Below are 11207 nucleotides of genomic sequence, written 5' to 3'. Positions count from 1 at the left end.
GAGGGTCAGGAGGTTAGGTGGAGCCAAGGAAGGGAAGAGAGGCCACTGTAAACCCAACAGGTCCTGCTGGAGTTACACGACTCGGGGCGGGGCCGGGGGCGGGGGGGGGGGGGGGGGGGAGGTACGCGGTGCCAGGTCTTGGTATAGTCTCTCGGGTATGTGGAAGCTGTCCTAGGTGCCTTCCTAGTTCCTAGAGGCTGTCCCTGGGCTCCTGGCACCAGGTGTGGGGAGATGGGGGTTGTTGTTTCCTGGGCTTGCAGCTACAGAAGTTGTTTGCCAGGCTTGGTGCCCAGGGACATACCCACTTGCTCCACATCTGGCAGGGCCACATGTTTCTGTTCTGCCTTCTGGAGGTCCCCAGTGGGTAGTCACGTATGAGAACAAAGAGAGTGGGACCAGCAGCCTGTTACAAGGAACCTGAGACCCACATGTGATTGTTAGGACAGGGGCTCCTGCTGGTTGCATTGGGGGGTGGGGGGGGGGGTGGTGGCGGCGGCGGGCGGGGCAGCGCTGTAACAGAGACTCAGATACAGCCTGGGAGGAGGAAAGCAGAGAGGCTGGGCCAAATGTCCCCTCAGAGGTGTGGGCATTCAGAGTTCTTTCTTTATCGCTCCCCACCTCTGAACCTCTGAACACCCTCCAATCGCCACCCCATCCATACTCCTCCCCCCAACGCATTATTGCCTTGGCTTGGATCTAGCCAACAAGGCATAACTTCCAATCATGTTTTAATGGCCAGACTGGAGACTGGGACCCTGGGCTTGGCCTTCTCACTTCTTCTCTTGGCCCTGAGTCCAGCTTGGGCAGCTGATGGACATCCCTGTTGGGCTAGGGAAAGTGATGCTATGGAGAAAGGAGGCAGGATCCAGGATAGGAATAGTGAGCACAGGAGTAGCCCTGGTCACATCACTGGCCAGGCCATTTTTCCCAGGGGACCTAGTGCCCAGGTTCCTGTTAGACAGAGCAGATGGGAAAGTCCTCATCACCAAAGCTGAGTAACCCCAGGGTACCATTGCTGTGTACCCATCCTTCCATTTGGAAGAGCTCAGGTATTTGCCTCCCACCTCTCCTGGGCCTCCTCCTTAGAAGCCTGGATAATTCCTTTGCTGTGGGACAAGGAGAGTTGGGATGGGAAACTGATACTCTTAGTGCCTAGACATGTCCTAGAGACCACACTCACAACTAGTAGCTCCTAGGACCTTCCATTCCCAGGCCAATGTCTCGCCAGAGGTCCTTTAAGATCTTTTTTTTCTTTTAAAAATAATTTATTCAGATTATATCCCAATTGTTTATCACCTCACTTGTAACTTCCTGTTCCCCCTCCCTCACTCCCTCTTTCAGCCTATTCCCCTCCTCTAGACCTGTGACAGAAGGGGATCTTCTCCACTACCATATGACAACAGCCTATCAGGTCTCTTCCGGATAGCCTGCTACTCCTTTCTTTCCTGTATCCCCTGCCACCCATCTCATACCTCACCTCATCAGAGACCATGCAGGCTTGTTTTTAAATGTATGTATGTATGTATGTGTGTGTGTGTGTGTGTATTTTGCTTTGTGTATGTGTGCAGGAGCACTTGTGGGGATCTCAGCGGACAAATTTGGGGAGTCACTTCTCTCCTCTTACCTTTATGTGGGTACAGCTCAAGTTGGTAGGCCTCCCAAGCTCCACGCAGGCTTCTTGCATAGACTTTTCCTCTCCCTCTCCCTGTATACCAGGTTGAGGAGGGAAGGGAGTGTGTAGACCGCACAGCTTGGGACTTTAATGGTCTGTCCTGCCCTGGCCTATCTTTTTAAAATTAATTTATTCATATTACATCTCAATTGTTATCTCCTGCTGTTCATAGGGTATCAAGTCTTTTCTTGGTAGCCTGCTATCCTTCCTCTGAGTGCCACCAGGCCTCCCCATCCAGGGGATGTGGTCAAATATGGGGCACCAGAGTTCGTGTCAAAGTCAGTCCCCACTCTCCACTCAACTGTGGAGAATGTCCTGTCCATTGGCTAGATCTGAGTAGGGGTTCAAAGTTCACTGCACGTATTGTCCTTGGCTGTTGCCATCTTCCCTCCTAGAGGAAATTTCGGTCCTGACCCTGGGTCCTCTGCAAGCTCTGGACCCTGGCTGGTGCTCTTTTTTTTTTTTTTTTTTTAAATATTTATTTATTACTGTGTATACAGTGGTCTGCCTGCATGTATACCTACAGACCAGACAAGGCATCAGATCACATTACAGATGGTTGTGAGCCACCATGTGGTTTTTGGGAATTGAACTCAGGACCTCTGGAGGAACAGTCAGTGCCCTTAACCTCTGAGCCATCTCTCCAGCCCCTGGCTCTGATGCTCTTGGCTCAGTGCCTGCGTGGATCCCATAGAATTCTAGGAAGGATACAGCTGGATTGGACTAGAGTGAGGCTCATTCACCTCTGGGGCCATCCCCATTATCAAATGCCCCAGAGCAGGTGCCAAGAGCGGCAGCAGTCACAGAAAGTCCTTGTTGTCAGGAACGGAAGCCTGATTTGTCTAGAAAGGCCAGGCTGGAGGAGGAGGGCCCCTGCAGATGAGAAAGCCAGGTGCTCCAGGTGGCCACTCAGGCAGGGCTGCTGTGGGTTGCAAGACTGTAAAGTTACAGTTCCGCCTCTGCACAGAAGGGTGATAGTGGTGTTATTGACATCTCCTGTGTCTTGCTTTCCACCACTTTCCCTGATTCCTGCCTGGAGTCAGAGAGCCTGGCCATAGGCTCCTGCTGTGAAATCTTCCCCTTCCTAAAAAGTCTAAGGTTTCCTCCTTCTTTCTTTTCTTTCTTTCTTCCTTCCTTCCTTCTTTCCTCCTCCTCCTCCTCCTTCTTTTTTCCTTTTCTCCCCACTCCCCAGACAGGATGTCTCTGTGTAGTCCTGGCTGTCTTGGAACTCACTCTGAAGACCAAGCTGGCTTTGAACTTACAGAAATCCACCTGCCTCTGCTTGGATCAAAGGTGTGTGCCACCATTGCCCCAGTTGCAGCTTCTTTTTCAGAGACCCCTGCCATGATGTCTCTGTGCTGGGGCAAAAACTCCCTTTGCAGCCCCTGCCATAATGTTGCCTCTCTGTCTGTCCACGGCTTTAACAATTCTAATAACCTCTTTAGTCCCCAGTAATTCATCTTAGTGTCCTATTGAATGTGCCTAATCCTAGATAGGATATGGTCCCTAAATCAAATAAGTCTTTTCCTTTCTGTTCTACAGGAGATTTCCGTCCTCCCCATGTTACTGTCCCACAGATGTCAGAAAGTTCCATAAGGCTTCCGCCTTTCCTTCGCTCCCCTCAGAGAGTATGCGTGCTTTTAACACAAAGTTGTTCCCCTAAGCCTCCGCTATGCTATATGTCTGCTGTCTTTTCCTACAATATGTGTTTCACTACGGGTTGCAAACAATGGTGATGCTAACATGTCTAAATTTTATCTCTTTTTGTTAACTTAAAAGGATTCTTGTAAGCTACCGGAAATACATCGCTCAGGTCAGATGGAATCCAGGTAAGTACTGCCAATCAACAGCCTAAGTTTTCTACCTATTGTGTATCTCAGAGAGTGGGATTCCTTCCCCTTTCTCTGGTTTTGGGACTCCCCCCAAGTACTCTATTGCTACATTCTCACATCCAACACCAACTGATTGCTGAGTCTTCCCTTCTGGTCGACACAACGCTTCCTGTTGTTCTTGCCAGCCTACATCCAAACCCTTCATCTAGGATGAAGGGTGAGACCTCGCTCCACCAACATGGTGGTCTCCCTCCCTAGTGCTAGGTAACAGTGTCTGCTCTCAGGCCATGCCCTTGGTCTCTGACCGGTGCTGACCAGCTGCTGGAAGAGTTGTACCAATCTCATTGAGTTAAACCTTGCTCAGGGGATGCCCTGACAGGTCACTGACTTCTACTCTCCGCATGGGAACAGTCCATCCACTGTCTCTTCAGGCTCCTATGGGATGCCTTCTGGAGAATTTCAAATCCCTGCCCCCACGGCTGCTAAGCTTACACACCTCTACAACCAAACTTGGACAGGTCCAAAATGAAAGTTTTTAAAAAAAATAATTTGATTTAATTTAATATTTTTTTTGTTTGTCTTTGTTTTTGTTTTTCGAGACAGGGTTTCTCTGTGTAGCCTTGGCCATCCTGGACTCACTTTGTAGACCAGGCTGGTCTCGAACTCACAGCGATCCGCCTGCCTCTGCCTCCCGAGTGCTGGGATTAAAGGTGTGCGCCACCACGCCCGGCTTAATTTAATATTTTTATTTAAGTAATTTATTCAGATTACATCTAAATGCTATCCCCTCACTTGTAAGCCTTCACTTCAAAACTAAACTTTTAATTATCACCAGCAATTGGGAAATGGAAGGAAGCTCCCTCCCCATGTTCAAACCTTTTCTTTGCTCTCCCAAGATTTTCAAGCACTGTCTCTCTCTGTATGTTCAAATCTTTCCTCTTCTTTGTTCAAATATACACCTAAGGTAAAATGAAAGGAAGTTCCTTACATTCAAGCTTTTCTCTTCTTCACTCCAACACTTCCATCTCTGTTCGCTCTCCCAAAAGTTTCAAATGTGGGCTGGAGGGTTGGCTCAGTGGTTAAGAGCACCATCTGCTCTTCCAAAGGACCGGGGTTCAATTCCCAGCACCCACATGGCAGCTCACAACTGTCTGTAACTCCAAGATCTGACACCCTCACACCAATGCACATAAATTAAAATTAAATAAAAATATTTTTAAAAATAGTTTTAAATGTATACCTACTAACCTAACCTACTAACTTTGTCTTCTGCCCACATATATGTTCCAGTGTCCTGCCAGACTGCCTACATCCAGGACATCGTCAAAACAACTATCCACAGGTGCTCCAGTCCAGCCTCACATATGGTACCTGCCTGACCTGCATTGCTCCTCCTAGCCACATGACCCTGGACAGCAAATAAAACAGCCTGCTCTTCTGGGACCTGATCAACATTTCAGCCTTCTAACCCCCTGCTGCCACCCTTCATCAGGAAGCAGTCAAGGACATTGCTTTTTTCACCCCTTATCCATTTACAAAAGGCTGAAATGGTGTGCTCCAGACCCGGGACAAACAGTTCCAGGTTCTCTCAGCATCCCTTGCTCCCTATCTGCTGCAGGACATGGCTGACATAGCCTGCCCTCCACCCTAAACTTTTCAGGACAGAGCTTTTCCTTCCCCTTCACCATATCATCTGGACATTTTGTGCTGTTGCTTCTCCCTCTCTCTCTCTCTCTCTCTCTCTCTCTCTCTCTCTCTCTCTCTCTCTCTTTCTTTTCCCCCTTACATGGCAACCAAAAGCTGCTTCCAGGGAACCTATATTTATATACTTTAGCTTACCTTACATAAAAACAATCCAACGTCCTCATTTTTTAATTATAGGAAAAGGGAGGAATGTTAGAATTCTGCCCCAGCCTGCCTGTGATGTCATTGCTTACCTGCCACTGGGTGTGGCCCTGCCCAGTATATAAAAGGACAGACTCTCCTCGCCTCTCTCTCTTACCTCTTTTTCTCTCCCTCCCTTGCTGTCTTTCTCTGTGTTTTGGGGTTTTTTTGTTTTGTTTTTTGTTTGTTTTTGGTATTTTTGGTTGTTTTGTTTTGTTTTGTTTTTCGAGACAGGGTTTCTCTACATAGCCTTGTAGACCAGGCGGCCTCGAACTCAGAGATCCACTTGCCTCTGCCTCTCTGGGATTAAAGGCGTGCATCTCTGTCTTTTTGTTTCTCTCTGGGGTACCCTTCCCCCTTTCCTGTTCTCCCATGCTCCTTTTTGGGTTTGTTGTTTTGGTTTTTCGAGACAAGGTTTCTCTGTGTAGCCTTGCCTGTCCTAGACTCACTTTGTAGATCAGAATGGCCTCAAACTCATAGAGATCCACCTGCCTCAGTCTCCCAAGTGCTGGGATTAAATGTGTGCACCACCACACCAGCCCCCCTTTTTTTTTTTTAACTATGAATGACACTTTATTCAGTCATTTTCTTTACAACTGAAACTCTGGGAATTCAAAGTTAACATCCTTGCCTGTGAGTTTCTTGCACACACCAGGAAAGGTTTCCCCTTTGTGCTCCATGTTGTTTTGTTGTACTTTGTCTAAAGCACCTTTATAAGCCAGCTGCTGTCCAGTTTCACATGGATCCTCCGACCCACAACACCAGTTGTCTCCTATGCTCATTTAATAAACCCTAGATGCTGAAATGGCAGTGACTGTCATGGTAACAGCTTCAGCTTCTGGGCCACCCACCCAGCAACACTGCCTGCTCTGCCTTGAGGTAGTAAGTCTGGGAAGTTAAATCCAACATTGGACCCAGGTGAAGACGACTGGCTGGGTCCTCACAGGGGAGCAACAGAGACCACAGTCCCCGCACTTGGGCCTGAAAAGCCTGCAGGAAAGAAGATGATGGGCTGGAATCTGAGGGGAAAAGGGTTGGTCAAGATGGTTAGTAGAGGTTGTCCATTCCAGAACACTAGGGTGCCCTGAGAGGGACTCGGCATCCTTAGCGATGGTTGGAGGGACTCAGGAGACAAAGAATGAGGAAGAAGAAGTCTGGTTTGGCTGCATTCTCCTCCTCCACCAGCTTGGCTCAGACCCCAAGGGGGCAAGCAGGGTTCTTGCGTAGCTTTAAGAAAGAAAATGCCTCCTGGGTCTCCTGGGCCACACCTCTGCAGGCCTTAGCCCTCTGCCTCAGGCTGGAAGCCACTTTCAGCCACTGTCAGGCGGAACCCAGAGGAGGCCGAGGCCGGCAGGCCCTCCTCTCATAGGACTGATTAACAGCAAACAACTAGAGGCAAACATCTGCTCTTCCCCTCGGGGAGGCCAGGCCTTGTTCCACAAGTTAGCAGCTATCTGTCCTTGCTTAGGAGGCAGCACTGCCTTCGCAGGCCTCCTCAGAGCCTGCAACAGAGGAGACAAACACTTGTGAGGCAACAGTCTCCAGGCGAGCGAGTGACTATCCACGCTGCTTCGCCGAGGGGGGGGAAACTGTGACACACACAGGTGCAGCCAGCCTCCCAAAGCCCCCCATCCCCCACCCCACCCCGGAGGGGTCGCAGAGATGAATGCCTGTTGTTCGGCTCTTGATCTGGCTCCTTTCAGTCTCTAAGGGGCCACCGGGAGTCTGGGCATGCTCTGTCTGCAACTCTGCATTCTGCTTACAAAGGAACTTGGGAGTCTGTGTGGGAGCTGGAGTATCCTTGGGGTCACCCTATCAGGAGACAAGGTAGAAAGTGTGGCTCCTAGCATCTGGCAGCCACCCCAGGGCAGGCCAGCTAGACTGTAGTCACCGCAGGCATCAGGAAGCATGGAACAGCCTGTGAGGTAGATCCTGAGGCTCTCTCTGTTTTCACAGTGAGAAAACTGGGGCCCAGGAAGGTGATGCGGCCTGCTCATTGCCCACCTATTGATACCTAGAACTTTCTCTCAACTCCCTACCAATCCCTTTGGTGGATACAGTTCCATTCATGTTATCCACCATTTCCCCTATCTGGGTCCAGGTGGGCTGGAAGAGCAAACCCTCACCTGCCTGCCCTCTGACCTCTTTATCTCATCCCAGAAGGATTAGCCCAGGGCACCACTCCTCTAGGCCCAGCTTGCCCAGTCCAGGTGCTGGAGCTGCCCAAGGAAAGGTCAAAGGTCAAATGGTGAGGCCCACATCCTCTGTGCTCAACCCTGTCACATACTTGGGGGGCTTCCACCGCCTCCACAGTCAGAAGGAAAGAGCTTATGTGATATCTAGTGTTTGGAAAGTGAATCAACACAGGCTTATATATTGTGCCACTTGCTCGCCGTAGGGCCTGGGGCAAATGACTTACCTTCTCTGAGCTTCATTGTTGGTATCTATAAAGTGAGGCATAGCAGGGTTCTGGCTAGTGATGGAATCAAGCTGGAAAGGACTGTAGGCCACTGGGGCAGTGTCTTCTCATTATTATTCGCTGGAGAATCCAGAGGGGCTGTTTAAAAAAGAGGGAGGCCTGGAAATGTGGGCAAGGAAAAAAAAATGCTGGCTAGGGGAAGTATCTGGATGGTTGGATGGGTCTCTAGGCGCCAGTCGTCCGTCTCCACCTCCAACCCCAGGGAAGAAAACATTCCTCCCAGGTCTCCTTGCACCTCCAGGTGCCTGGGAGCCTGGCAGCCCACCTGGGAGCAGACAGGCTTCTACCTCTCTTATGAGTCAGGGCCGCTGGAGGGGCCAAGAGCTCCTGTGTGTACCTCTGAACTGTGAAGCCCCTCAGGGGGTGTTTAGGAGGTCCCTCTGGGACTTGTGAGAAATAGGTGGCTCAGTGGAATGGATTTGAGGCTGAGGGGGCAGAAGCCTGTGTGGGGGTTGGGGAGGGTGGCCTTGTGGTAGCCGGCCAGCCTATGCCACCTGCTCCTGTGATGCAATGCATCTGAATGCCTGTGCTGGGTCCTGATTAGGCACCTGGAGGATGGTCACCTCATTTCCCCCACTGCTATCTCCGTCTCCATCCGGAGGGCCCCAGAGGCAGGCTTCCTGGAGAACTTCTGAGGCCCAGCCCTGGCCCCTGCCGCTGTACTCACGGACTGTACAGAGAAGCAAGCCTTAGCGTGACGCTGGCCCTCTGGCATCATGGAGAGGAGCTGGAAGTAAAGGGGAAAATGACAGACTTCTTGGGGGAGGAAGGACAGATAGCCTGGAGGGGAGGACCAGGGCTGTAGAGGGGAGGACCAGGGCTGTAGAGGGGAGGACCAAGGCTGGGAGCGATGCCCAGGCAAGCCTGATCTTGCCTTGGTGTATGTTTCTCCGAATCCTCCCCATCCATCCACTCGCCGACTTTAGGTCTACTTCTCTGACCAGGATCTCTGAAATCCTCCCCCAGCTGGCTGGAGTTGTTCCATCACAAAATGGGTCCAAGAGACCAGCAGCAAGCTTCTCCAGACACCTTACTGTAGATGTAGATTCCCCATGCTGAAAAACCCTGCTATGACTATTGCCTTCAGGAAAACACCAGCATTCCTTCACCTGTATTTTGATGACCTTTACTAGCGGGTCGCAAGGTCTTGGCCATGTTGAGACACGATAACCTCAGGTCCCCTTTTACCCTTGTCAACCATCTAGCTTAAGCCCAACTACGACACCTATTGTAGGCTTAGAAACTGTCATTGATGGAGGCCGTGGCTGATGCTGCGAGTGATGGGTGACTTGCTTTATGACTGGGGCACAACTACTCTGTGTCTCCAGAACCCCAGTAGCTGGTACATAGTAGTTGCTTCATAAACCAAAGCTAGTATTGGATGGGTCAGACCCTACTCTTCAGCTTGGAGGACCCCCATCTTCTTTCACCATTCTCTGAAGTCACCTCAGTGCCTCTTGACCCTGACCATGCCTCCCCTGCCGTGGCCCCCCCCCCGTCTGTGAGGTTAAGCCACTGTGACAGAATGCGCCTGTCACCCTCCAGCCCAGTGACCTTCCCATTGCCCCACAAGCCTTTTGAGTTTGCCTTCACATGACTGAACTATTTCCAGTGTTGATATGACCTCAAGGCTTTAAAATTGGCAGGAGTGGTGGCGGATTCCTGTAATTCCAGCACCCAGGAGGCTGAGGCAGGAGGATTGCGAGCACAGGCCAGTCTGCATTATACGTCAAGCTGACTTCAGTTCAGGATCACACAATTAGATGGGTGTCCAGCACCATTCAGGGACAGACCCACAGTATCAGCTCCTTTCTCAGGCACCTGTAATCCCAGCACTTGGGAGGCAGAGGCAGGAGGATCTCTTGTGAGTTCGAGGCCAGCCAGAACCTCACAGTGAGACCCTGTCTCAAATGAACCAGCCAACAAACAAGTAAGACTAGCAGCAAGTGAAGCTCCCATCTCACCAGAGTCTTTTCTTTTTGATGAGGCTCAAAGAGGCCCCGAGCTATTGCTGTTCCTGATATAAACAGCGTTGTATTTTATTTATTTTATTTCGAGAAGGCTTCTAAGCCAGGCTGGTCTTGAACTCCTTATAGGCAAGAATGACCTTCAAATTCTGACCTTCCTGGCTCCATTTCCTGGGTACTTATATTGTAGGCATTCGTAGCCACACCCACTTGATATGGGGCTGGACACCCAACTTGAGCCTTCTTGAATACTAGGGAAGCATTCTATCAACTGAGCTAGATCCTCAGACACTTGAGCGATTTGAACAAAAGACGGCCACATTTGTCTTCCACCTTCTCCTTTTGCACGTGTGTCATACAAGGAGAGGGCGAGTGGGCCCACCCCCTCCATCCCTTCTCCCCCTGACATTGATAGATCAACGGTCAGGGCTCTGGCATACTTGTATTCCTTCTCAGAACAGAGAAGGGCTCCATCAGAACCAGAGACCACTGTACTAGAGAGATTGACACTCTCTACCGCCTCCCCCCCCCCCCCCCCCCCCCCCCTCCCCCCCCCCCCCCCCCCCCCCCCACCCTCCCCCCCTCCCCCCCCCCCCCCCCCCCCCCCCCCCCCCCCCCCCCCCCCCCCCCCCCCCCCCCCCCCCCCCCCCCCCCCCCCCCCCCCCCCCCCCCCCCCCCCCCCCCCCCCCCCCCCCCCCCCCCGGCAAAGCTCTCCTTCATGGCCCCCTCCCCCAGCCCCAGAACATGGAGCAGAGTTTGGCTCTCTTCCTCCAGTCTCCCTCCTGGGGACCCCCTGGCCTCATCTCTGAGGTCTTGTCCCTGCTGCTAGAGAGCAGGCTTTTCAGCCCCCACCAGGCTCACCTGCTTGGCTTCGGTCCCGATGGACACAGAGATGTTATCCTTAGGGAAATGGGCCTCAATGGGGACATTGTTCCCTCCCTTTCCAGAGTAGGATCAGGGAGGGGACAGGACAGAGATTGGGAATGTCTCAGGTACCACACAGGCCTGCTTTGTCCTCTTCCTCCTCCTCCTCTTCCTCCTCCCCCTCTCTCCCTGCCCTCCTACCTGGCCAGCCCCCTCCCTTTCACCTACCTCCCAGGCTTCCTCCAATGGTTCCTCTGCACCTTGGGGCAACGCAGCTGCTGCAGGGGTGGGGCTCAGGTGGCCCTGGGTAGTTGTGTGGGAGCGAGGTGTCCCCTCCACATCCCAATGCTCCTCTAAGAGTGCCACCTTCCCTTGTCTGCCCAACTTGCCTGTGGTGACACCCCTGACCCAGGACTCTCCGCTGTCCTGGGAGGCCCTGTATCAGGAAGTACCCCGCTGGAGATCACCTTACTTAGGCAGCACCCTGTCTTGGGAGGAGCACTTGCATG

General features: G+C 51.8%; 1 long non-coding RNA gene across 1 annotated transcript; it reads right to left on the bottom strand.

Annotated features, from left to right (window-relative positions):
• Positions 1 to 7513: 7513 nt before the first annotated feature.
• On the bottom strand, positions 7514 to 10808 carry LOC127199836 (uncharacterized). Its single transcript, XR_007832015.1, has 3 exons — positions 10696 to 10808; positions 7808 to 7945; positions 7514 to 7607 (listed from the first exon to the last, which is right to left on the bottom strand). It is a non-coding gene; the product is annotated as an uncharacterized LOC127199836 (long non-coding RNA).
• Between the last annotated feature and the right edge of the window lie 399 nt (positions 10809 to 11207).

The sequence above is a fragment of the Acomys russatus genome, chromosome 16 (genome assembly GCF_903995435.1).
Source record: "Acomys russatus chromosome 16, mAcoRus1.1, whole genome shotgun sequence".
Lineage (NCBI taxonomy): Eukaryota > Metazoa > Chordata > Mammalia > Rodentia > Muridae > Acomys > Acomys russatus.
This window is presented reverse-complemented; position numbering and strand designations above follow the sequence as displayed.